Source organism: Eriocheir sinensis, chromosome 11, assembly GCF_024679095.1.
Source record: "Eriocheir sinensis breed Jianghai 21 chromosome 11, ASM2467909v1, whole genome shotgun sequence".
Lineage (NCBI taxonomy): Eukaryota > Metazoa > Arthropoda > Malacostraca > Decapoda > Varunidae > Eriocheir > Eriocheir sinensis.
In genome coordinates, this window is record NC_066519.1 from 11,672,990 (window position 1) to 11,682,989 (window position 10,000).

A 10,000-nucleotide genomic window follows, 5' to 3' on the forward strand; every position below is an offset into this window, starting at 1 on the left:
TCCTTTTCTCATTTTATCTCTTCTTCGTCCTCCTCCTCCTCCTCCTCCTCCTCCTCCTCCTCCTCCTCCTTCTCCTCCTCCTCCTATTTTATTCTTCTCTCATTTCTTTCTTCCTTCTTTTTCTTGCTTTCTTCTTTGTTTTATTATTAGTCGTATTTCTATTTTATCTTTTTTTTTTTTTGCTTTTTTATAGTTTTTTTACTAATTTTGTTTTTCTCAAGTCTGCTTTATTCTTTTGTTTATTGTTTCGCTTTTCCTTCTTTCTTTCTTTTTCTTTCTTTTTTTCTTTCTTTCTCTTTTGTGATGCTGTCTTTCTTTCTTTCTTTCTTTCTTTCTCTTGTGATGCTGTCTTTCTTTCTTTCTTTCTTTCTTTGTCTTTTGTGATGCTGTCTTTCTTTTTCTTTTTTCTTTTTTTCTTTCTTTCTTTCTTTGTCTTTTGTGATGCTGTCTTTCTTTTTCTTTTTTTCTTTCTTTCTTTGTCTTTTATGCTGTCTTTTTTTCTTTCTTTCTTTCTTTCTTTGTCTTTTGTGATGCTGTCTTTTTTTCTTTCTTTCTTTCTTTCTTTCTTTCTCTTTTGTGATGCTGTCTTTCTTTCTTTCTTTCTTTCTTTCTTTGTCTTTTGTGATGCTGTCTTTCTTTCTTTCTTTGTCTTTTGTGATGCTGTCTTTCTTTCTTTCTTTCTTTCTTTCTTTCTTTGTCTTTTGTGATGCTGTCTTTCTTTCTTTCTTTCTTTCTCTTTTGTGATGTCAGTTTCCTTGTTTATTGTTTCTCCTACCTTTCTTCCTTTTCTTCCTCTTCCTTTTCTTCTTATTATCATCTTTTTCTTGATATTTTCTGATTTTTCTTTCTTCTTTTACTTTCTTTATTTTATTTTTTCTCCTTTAACTTATTATCGTCACTTTTTCCTCCATTTCAGACTCTCGCTTACAAGAAATACATCACATTACTTACTACCAAACAGCAATGTCAACCTTTCAACCAGTTTTTCTTCACTAACATCAACATTCTTCACGTTCAATAGTTTTTCCTGACCATGCCATTTGACAAGGCTTTCGTAGGTGTTGTGGGCATTTCCAGGGGTAGCTGTGTGACCCTGGTGGTAGTGTGACCCTTCCTCTGTACCATAAACCTAAAGAAACACACATTTGACAAGGCTTTCGTAGGTGTTGTGGGCATTTCCAGGGGTAGCTGTGTGACCCTGGTGGTAGTGTGACTCTTCCTCTGTACCGTAAACCTAAAGAAACAAACATTTGACAAGGCTTTCGTAGGTGTTGTGGGCATTTCCAGGGGTAGTTTTATGACCCTGGTGGTAGTGTGACCCTTCCTCTGTACCATAAACCTAAAGAAACACACATTTGACAAGGCTTTCGTAGGTGTTGTGGGCATTTCCAGGGGTAGCTGTGTGACCCTTGTGGTAGTGTGACCCTTCCTCTGTACCGTAAACCTAAAGAAACACACATTTGACAAGGCTTTCGTAGGTGTTGTGGGCATTTCCAGGGGTAGCTGTGTGACCCTGGTGGTAGTGTGACCCTTCCTCTGTACCATAAACCTAAAGAAACACACATTTGACAAGGCTTTCGTAGGTGTTGTGGGCATTTCCAGGGGTAGCTGTGTGACCCTGGTGGTAGTGTGACTCTTCCTCTGTCCCGGAACCCTAAAGAAACAAACATTGGACAAGGCTTTCGTAGGTGTTGTGGGCATTTCCAGGGGTAGCTGTGTGACCCTTGTGGTAGTGTGACCCTTCTCTGTACTGTAAACCTAAAGAAACACACATTTGAAAAGGCTTTCGTAGGTGTTGTGGGCATTTCAGGGGTAGCAGTGTGACCCTGGTGGTAGTGTGACCCTTCCTCTGTACCATAAACCTAAAGAAACACACATTTGACAAGGCTTTCGTAGGTGTTGTGGGCATTTCCAGGGGTAGCTGTGTGACCCTGGTGGTAGTGTGACCCTTCCTCTGTACCGTAAACCTAAAGAAACACACATTTGACAAGGCTTTCGTAGGTGTTGTGGGCATTTCCAGGGGTAGCTGTGTGACCCTGGTGGTAGTGTGACCCTTCCTCTATTCCATAAACCTAAAGAAACACACATTTGACAAGGCTTTCGTAGGTGTTGTTGGCATTTCCAGGGGTAGCTGTGTGACCCTGGTGGTAGTGTGACCCTTCCTCTGTACCATAAACCTAAAGAAACACACATTTGACAAGGCTTTCGTAGGTGTTGTGGGCATTTCCAGGGGTAGCTGTGTGACCCTGGTGGTAGTGTGACCCTTCCTCTGTACCGTAAACCTAAAGAAACACACATTTGACAAGGCTTTCGTAGGTGTTGTGGGCATTTCCAGGAGTAGTTTACCGATACAGGGAATGGATATGTCTGATGGTATTGAGTTAGCCCATTGACAGCTGTACTTGGATGATTGACACATGTCGATCTGAAAGCAATGGAATAGTGGTCAAGGCGGGGAGAGCTTGCAACACACTCAAGGGAATGGCTTAATGGAAGGGAGAGCATGCAATATAAACGACTTAGAGCTCGCAGGGAACAGCGTCTGGCATTCTGAAAGCGTTGAACCTGATGTCAAGGGAATGGCCAAGGAAGGGAGAGCTTGTGATATGGGGTACTTGAACTCGTGGGGGTAGGATAGTGTCGGAACCGATGTCAAGGGAATGGCTTAGGAAGGGAGAGCTTGTGATATGGGGTACTTGAACTCGTGGGGGTAGGAGAGTGTTGGAACCGATGTCAAGGGAATGGTTTAGGAAGGGAGAGCTTGTGATATGAGGTACTTGAACTCGTGGGGGTAGGAGAGTGTTGGAAGCGATGTCAAGGGAATGGTTTAGGAAGGGAGAGCTTGTGATATGAGGTACTTGAACTCGTGGGGGTAGGAGAGTGTTGGAACCGATGTCAAGGGAATGGTTTAGGAAGGGAGAGCTTGTGATATGGGGTACTTGAACTCGTGGGGGTAGGATAGTGTTGGAACCGATGTCAAGGGAATGGCCAAGGAAGGGAGAGCTTGTGATATGGGGGACTTAGGGCTCAAGGTGCTGGTTATCATGTGTTTGAAGATACTCCAAACTTAACTAACCTAACCTAACAAAACCCCAAACAGTCAGTACTATAGATCTTGACTCAGAAAATTCATATATGCTTCCTTACTGATGAAACTTTCTATATAACGAGGTGAGGTCATTCTTTGTTGATTCATACCATAAGGTACTGGCTATCGTGAGTTTGAAGATACCCTAAACTTAACCTAACAAAAAAGAAAATTCATATATGCTTCCTTACTAATGCGACTTTCTGTACAACGAAGTGAGGCCATTCTTTGTTGATTCATACCATAAAGTGCTGGTTATCGTGTGTTTCAAGATACTGGTGGAACTGACATCAAGGTATTGGCTCAGTAAAGGAAAATTTGTAACATGGACGTTATAAATATAATAGAGAGAATTGAGTCTTATGTTGCTGGACCTGACATCGCGGGAAGGACTCAGAAAGGGATAGGAGAACCCAGGAAAGGATAGGGTGGGGGACGAGTACTGTGTGTGTGTGTGTGTGTGTGTGTGTGTGTTATTGATAGTTTTATAGTTATTTCGCCTGCTAATTCACATTTTTGTTTTCTTTATTTTGTTTTCTTGTATTTTAAAGTTGTGTGGGGGGGTGGGGGTAGGGGGGGGAGCCTCTGTGTGTGTGTGTGTGTGTGTGTGTGTGTGTGTGTGTGTGTGTGTGTGTGTGTGTGTGTGTGTTTGTTATTGATAGTTTTATAGTTATTTCACCTTCTAATTCACATTTTTGTTTTCTTGTTTTGTTTTCTTGTATTTTAAGGTTGTGTGTGGGGGGGAGATGGGGGGCGGGGGGAGCCTGTGTGTGTGTGTGTGTGTGTGTGTGTGTGTGTTTACGTTCCCGCCCTGTTGACCGTCCCCGCGGCAGCCGTTCATTATTCTTGTTATTGTTACTTTCGACAGGGACGGGCGGAGGAGGCGATGCCGGAGATAAGGGGATTAGAGGAGGAGGAGGAGGAGGAGGAGGAGGAGGGGAAGGAGAAGGAGGAGGGGAAGGAGAAAAGTGACGATGACAAGGCGTAGGAGGAGGAAGATGACGATGGTGATGAGTAGAAGGAGGAGGAGGAGGAGGAGGAGGAAGAGGAGGAAGAAGAAGAAGAAGAGGAGGAGTGTGAATGATGAAGCAAAAAAAATCTCCAAATAAAAAAAAAAAGCAGAAAAAAACAACCAAAAAACGACATCAAAACAAGAAAAAGAAATAAAAAAAACGAAATCAAAACAAGAAAAAGAAATAAACCAAAAAAACAACAATCAAAACAAGAAGAAAAAAAGTAAACAAACAAACAAAAAAGAAAAGGATGGGACAGTATATGACAATGGTACAGATGGTAACAGTGTCGGTAATGGTGTCGGTAATGGCGTTGGTAATGGCCGTATGGTGTTGGTAGGGACTTAGGACACACAATAATGGCACTGGGTATGGGGAGGGAGGACATGTGGGGGGGGGGGGACAAGGGGAGATAGCGAGCACAGATACAGGTCGTCAGGTAGTGTCCGGTAGCCTTTTCTCTGATTTTCCTCTCACCTGTCCTCACGAGATGCTATCCGCTGGTCATCTCTCTCTCCCTCCCAGCATCCTTCTCTCTCTCTCTCTCCCTTCCTCTCTCTCTCCCTCTCTCTCTCTCTTTACCTGATTTTGCTTTCACCTAAATGGACAAGATGCTATCCATGGGTCATTATAATCTCTCTCTCTCTCTCTCTCTCTCTCTCTCTCTCTCTCTCTCTCTCTCTCTCTCTCTCTCTCTCTCTCTCTCTCTCTCTCTCTCTCTCTCTCTCTCTCTCTCTCTCTCTCTCTCTCTCTCTCTCTCTCTCTCTCTCTCTCTCTTTCCTTTTTTCCATATTTCTTTTTCTTTCTTTTCTTTCATTAATTATTTCTCTCTCTCTCTCTCTCTCTCTCTCTCTCTCTCTCTCTCTCTCTCTCTCTCTCTCTATCTCTCTCTCTCTCTCTCTCTCTATCTATCTCTGTCTCTCTCTCTCTCTCTCTCTCTCTCTCTCTCTCTCTCTCTCTCTCTCTCTCTCTCTCTCTCTCTCTCTCTCTCTCTCTCTCTCTCTCTCTCTCTCTCTCTCTCGGCAGGACTCTCTGATATGCTAATTCTACCGTTTTTATTTAATTATTTTTCCCCCGGTGAGAGAGAGAAGAGAAGTTATTTATTTATTTATTTATTTATTTGTTTGTTTACCTTCGCTCCTGTAATTGCGTGAAGAGAAAGTGAAAGTGTGACCCCAATTTTTTCCTCCTATTGGTAATCGAAGAGAAGGAGGAGGAGGAGGAGGAGGAGGAGGAGGAGGTGAAAAGGGGGAGGGGAGGGAGGGAGAGGGAATGTTGATAAGGGGTGCAAAAACTGAAAGAGGGGGAGGAGGAAAGATGTGTAAGGAGAGGGAGAAATGGGAGAGAAAGGGAGAGATGAAGAATGCTGTGGGGGAGGGAAGGGAGAGAAGAGGGAGATAAGAGGATGGTTTTACGATAAGGGAGAGGAGAAGGAGGGAGGGGAGGCTGCAAGATTGGGAGATGAAGGAGATGAGGGATGCAATGGGTATATGTAGGGAGATGAAGAGAGAGGAGGAGGGAGATACGAGAGAGAGAAGGGAGAGAATGATGATAAGGGAGAGGGGAAGGAGGGAGAGGAGGCTGCAAGACTGGGAGATGAGGGAGATGAGGGATGCTGTGGGTACATGTAGGGAGATGAAGAAGAAGGGAAGGGAGATAAGAGAGAAAGAGAAGGGAGGGAATGATGATAAGGGAGAGGGGAAGGAGGGAGAGGAGGCTGCAAGATTGGGAGATGAGGGATACTGTGGGTTTAAGTAGGGGAGATGAAGAGAGATATGGGATGGGTATTGTATGGAATGCTGGTATGGGAGGGGAGATGGGAGGGTGATTATAGGACGGATAATGTATGGGAACCTATATCTATGTGTGTGCATATATACATACATAGATATAGAAAGAGATGGGAGGAATATTACAAGCTGGAAGATGATAGTTTATAAGATGGAGATGATGTTCTATGTAGATGGGGGAGGGAGATGAAGATGCTCTAGAGATGAGTTTATGATCTGGGATGCTGCATTAGAGATGAGAGGAGGTAGAGATGACTAGGATGGGAGATGAGAGATGGAGAGAGGCTGTAGGGTGCTGGAATGAAGTAGATAGGTGGAGGGCTCAATAGAAGTGGAGTATGAGGGTGGAGAAATCAAGTGGAGGAGGTAGGTGGAGGTAATTATCAGAAGTGGATGAGGAGGGAGGTAGAGAGAGTGGGAGGGAAAGGTGAAAGGGTTGAGGTGCAGCCTGCTGACCTTCTGGGGTGAAAGGTCAGGTCAGAACAGGTCACGTGTTTCCGAGCAAAAACAGCGGCAGCCAACGAGAGAAAGGGGAGAGCCATAATAAACATTGTCATTGGTCGGCTAATTCTCTCTCTCTCTCTCTCTCTCTCTCTCTCTCTCTCTCTCTCTCTCTCTCTCTCTCTCTCTCTGTTTCCCTTTATTTCTTCTTTTTTCCTTCATTCCTTCATTCATTTCTTTCTGTCTCTTTCTTTCTTTCTTTCTTTCCTTCTTTCTTTTTCTTTCTTCTCTCTCTCTCTCTCTCTCTCTCTCTCTCTCTCTCTCTCTCTCTCTCTCTCTCTCTCTCTCTCTCTCTCTCTGTTTCCCTTTATTTCTTCTTTTTTCCTTCATTCCTTCATTCATTTCTTTCTGTCTCTTTCTTTCTTTCCTTCTTTCTTTTTCTTTCTTCCTATCTATCTATCTATCTATCTATCTATCTATCTATCTATCTATCTTTCTTTCTTTCTTTCTTTCTTTCTTCTTTCTCTCTATCTTTATTTATAAGCCGTATATTATTTTTTATTTATTTTTATCTTTTTTCTTATTTGCTTCTCAACTTTTTATTATGTTTTCTTTCTTCCTCCTATTTCTCTCCCTTCCATATTTATTCCTCCTCCTCCTCCTCCTCCTCCTCCATTATCTCCTCCTTATCTGTTATCCTCCAATTTATCCCTCTTCATTTCCCTCATTCATTCCCATCGCTTCGCTAATGGAATGTCTATACAACTTTCCCGTTCCAATTTGTCACTGTATCGTCCATCAACTAATATGTTTGCTCTTTTGTTTTCATTCCAGAGGCGGTGGCGGAGTGGTTAGCGTGTCGACCTGGTGATCCCGTGGTCCCAGGTTCGAGTCCCGCCATACTAGGACGCTGACAAGGCTCTATACATGTTGTTCTGATCATCTCGTAACTCTTGACTTCAGTAAGAGTCATACATCACGGGAGACGAAGGTAGATTATGATTTAAAAAAAAAAAAATCTGTACATCAATAGCTTCATCTTTCTTTATATATTTGGTAACTTTTTTTTTATTGTTTTTCGCTATTTGTGTCCTCTCATCTACCTCTCCTTTTATTTTTACCTTTTATTTCAACGTTTTTATTTGTATTCTAAGTCTACCGCTCTATTTTATTTCTGTCTCTTTCCCTTTCATTTCTACCTCCTCTTCATTCTCAATCTCATATTTCTACCTTTTATTTCTGCCTTTAATTGTATCATCTCTTTTCATAAACGTATTTCTAAGCTTATTTTATCGTTTGCTTCTGTGTTGCTATTTTTATCACGGCAGACGAAGGTATGTTATGATTTTACTGGTATTTCTCTTTCTTTTTCATCAACTTCTTCATAATTTTTTTCATATATATTTGCAAGTTGTTTTTCTTCATCTATTTCTGGTGTTGATGTGAGGAGGAGGAGGAGATGAATATATAGATCAGAAAATGAAGGAAAAAAAAAGGAAACGGTTGGAGGAGGAGGAGGACAAGCAAGAGGAGGAGGAGGAGAAGGGGAAGGAAGTAGAAGAAAAAGAAGAATATAAAGAAAAATATTGCCGAAAAAGAAGAAAAAATTGCTGGCTTAGGAGGAGGAGAAGAAGGAGACGAAGGAAGAGAGAGGCACCAGGAGGAGGAGGAAGAAGAAAAAGAAGAGGAGGAGGAGGGGAAGGAAGGAGAAGAAGAAAGGGAAGAATATGGATTAAAAAAAACAGCGAAAAAGAGGAGAAATATTGCTGGTTTGAGGAGTTGGCGAAGGAGGATGAGGATGAGGAGGAGGAGGAGGAGGAGGAGGAGGAGGAGGAGGAGGAGGAGGAGGAGGAGGAGGAGGAGGAGGAGATAAGGAAGTCAGTCAGCATCTCCCACAAAGGATCGACTCAGGACACTTTTGACGGTAAATGCGTTTTCCAGACACAGCGAAATTTTGGAACCCACGCTCCGAGAATACAGGCAGGGAGAGAGAGAGAGAGAAGGAAAGGAAATAGAAGAGAGAGAAATATTTTAGGGTCTTGATGTTATCGCTTATCCTTTATTTATTCTGTTTTTATTCTCTTTCTTTCTTTCTTTTTTATTGTGTTTTATCAGAGTATTTCAACTTAAATATTTAGTATGAATAGTTTGTTTACTCTCTCTCTCTCTCTCTCTCTCTCTCTCTCTCTCTCTCTCTCTCTCTCTCTCTCTCTCTCTCTCTCTCTCTCTTTATAGCGGCGATTAATATGTATGAGGACATTAACGCGACCATGCTACTGAGAGAGAGAGAGAGAGAGAGAGAGAGAGAGAGAGCATTTTGTTTACACTGGGGTATAAATATGGCCATCAGACTACTACTACTACCACTACTACTACCTTCTTCCTCCTCCTACTACTATTACTACGTCTACTACTACCTCTACTACTACTACTACTGCAACTACTACTATCACCACCACCACTACTACTACTACTACTACTACTACTACTACTACTACTACTACTACTACTACTACTACTACTTCTGGTCTCGTCTCACCCACAGAATAATAAGCAAAAGAATTCAATGACGTCATCCATTGTTTGTTTACTTATTGACGCGGTTGCCAGAGGTACGATGTCCGTGGGCGGCATATGATAATGTTATGTTTTGAGGCGATGGCGGTGGTGGTGGTGGTGGTGACAGACGTATGTGGTTAGATTGAGGTTGTGGTTATGTTGGTAGTTGTGTTGGTTAATGTGTTGAATATTCTCTCTCTCTCTCTCTCTCTCTCTCTCTCTCTCTCTCTCTCTCTCTCTCTCTCTCTCTCTCTCTCTCTCTCTCTCTCTCTCTCTCTCTCTCTCTCTCTCTCTCTCTCTCTCTCTCTCTCTCTCTCTCTCTCTCTCTCTCTCTCTCTCTCTCTCTCTCTCTCTCTCTCTCTCTCTCTCTCTCTCTCTCTCTCTCTCTCTCTCTCTCTCTCTCTCTCTCTCTCTCTCTCTCTCTCTCTCTCAAACCAAAAAATTCCAACGAAATTTCTGAAAAGGCAAAATGTAAAATAAAAGTTAATCTAAACAGAAGCCAGTGTAAGCGTGAGACTAACACACACACGCACGCACGCACACACACACACACACGCACACACACAGACTCAGAATGAATAAATAAATAAATGAAACTGAATAAAAATGCTAACGAGAGAGAGAGAGAGAGAGAGAGAGAGAGAGAGGAGGGGGGAAGTTAGACATTTCGACTCGGCGCCAAAGAATTCCCGCGCAAAATATTTATTATTTAGACGCGCGTAACAAAACAATTATAAAGGATTGCAAAGAAGAAGCGGGAATTAAGGAACATGTGACAGAATTCATAAACTCTCTCTCTCTCTCTCTCTCTCTCTCTCTCTCTCTCTCTCTCTCTCTCTCTCTCTCTCTCTCTCTCTCTCTCTCTCTCTCTGTCTCTCTGTTATCTACCTTCATTATCGAGAGAGAGAGAGAGAGAGAGAGAGAGAGTATACGACACCCACACACACACACACACACACACACACACACACACACACACACACACGCTGCTGATCCCTTTAATCACGACGCGTTCGAGCAAAAAAAAAGTTACCAGGAAGGAAAGAAAGAAAAAAAAGAGAGAGAAAGGAAAATATTACATGCGAATTGAACGTCGGAAAATGGAGGGA

The 10,000-nt window shown here is 42.5% G+C and overlaps 1 long non-coding RNA gene across 1 annotated transcript in view; it reads left to right on the plus strand.

The window, feature by feature from the left end:
• The window catches only part of LOC126996830 (uncharacterized), a 141,776-nt gene that overhangs the window by 12,029 nt on the left and 119,747 nt on the right, over positions 1-10,000 (plus strand). Inside the window, exon 2 of the long non-coding RNA XR_007751634.1 lies at positions 7,167-7,323. This is a non-coding gene — a long non-coding RNA (uncharacterized LOC126996830). The remainder of the gene's footprint in view (positions 1-7,166; positions 7,324-10,000) is intronic.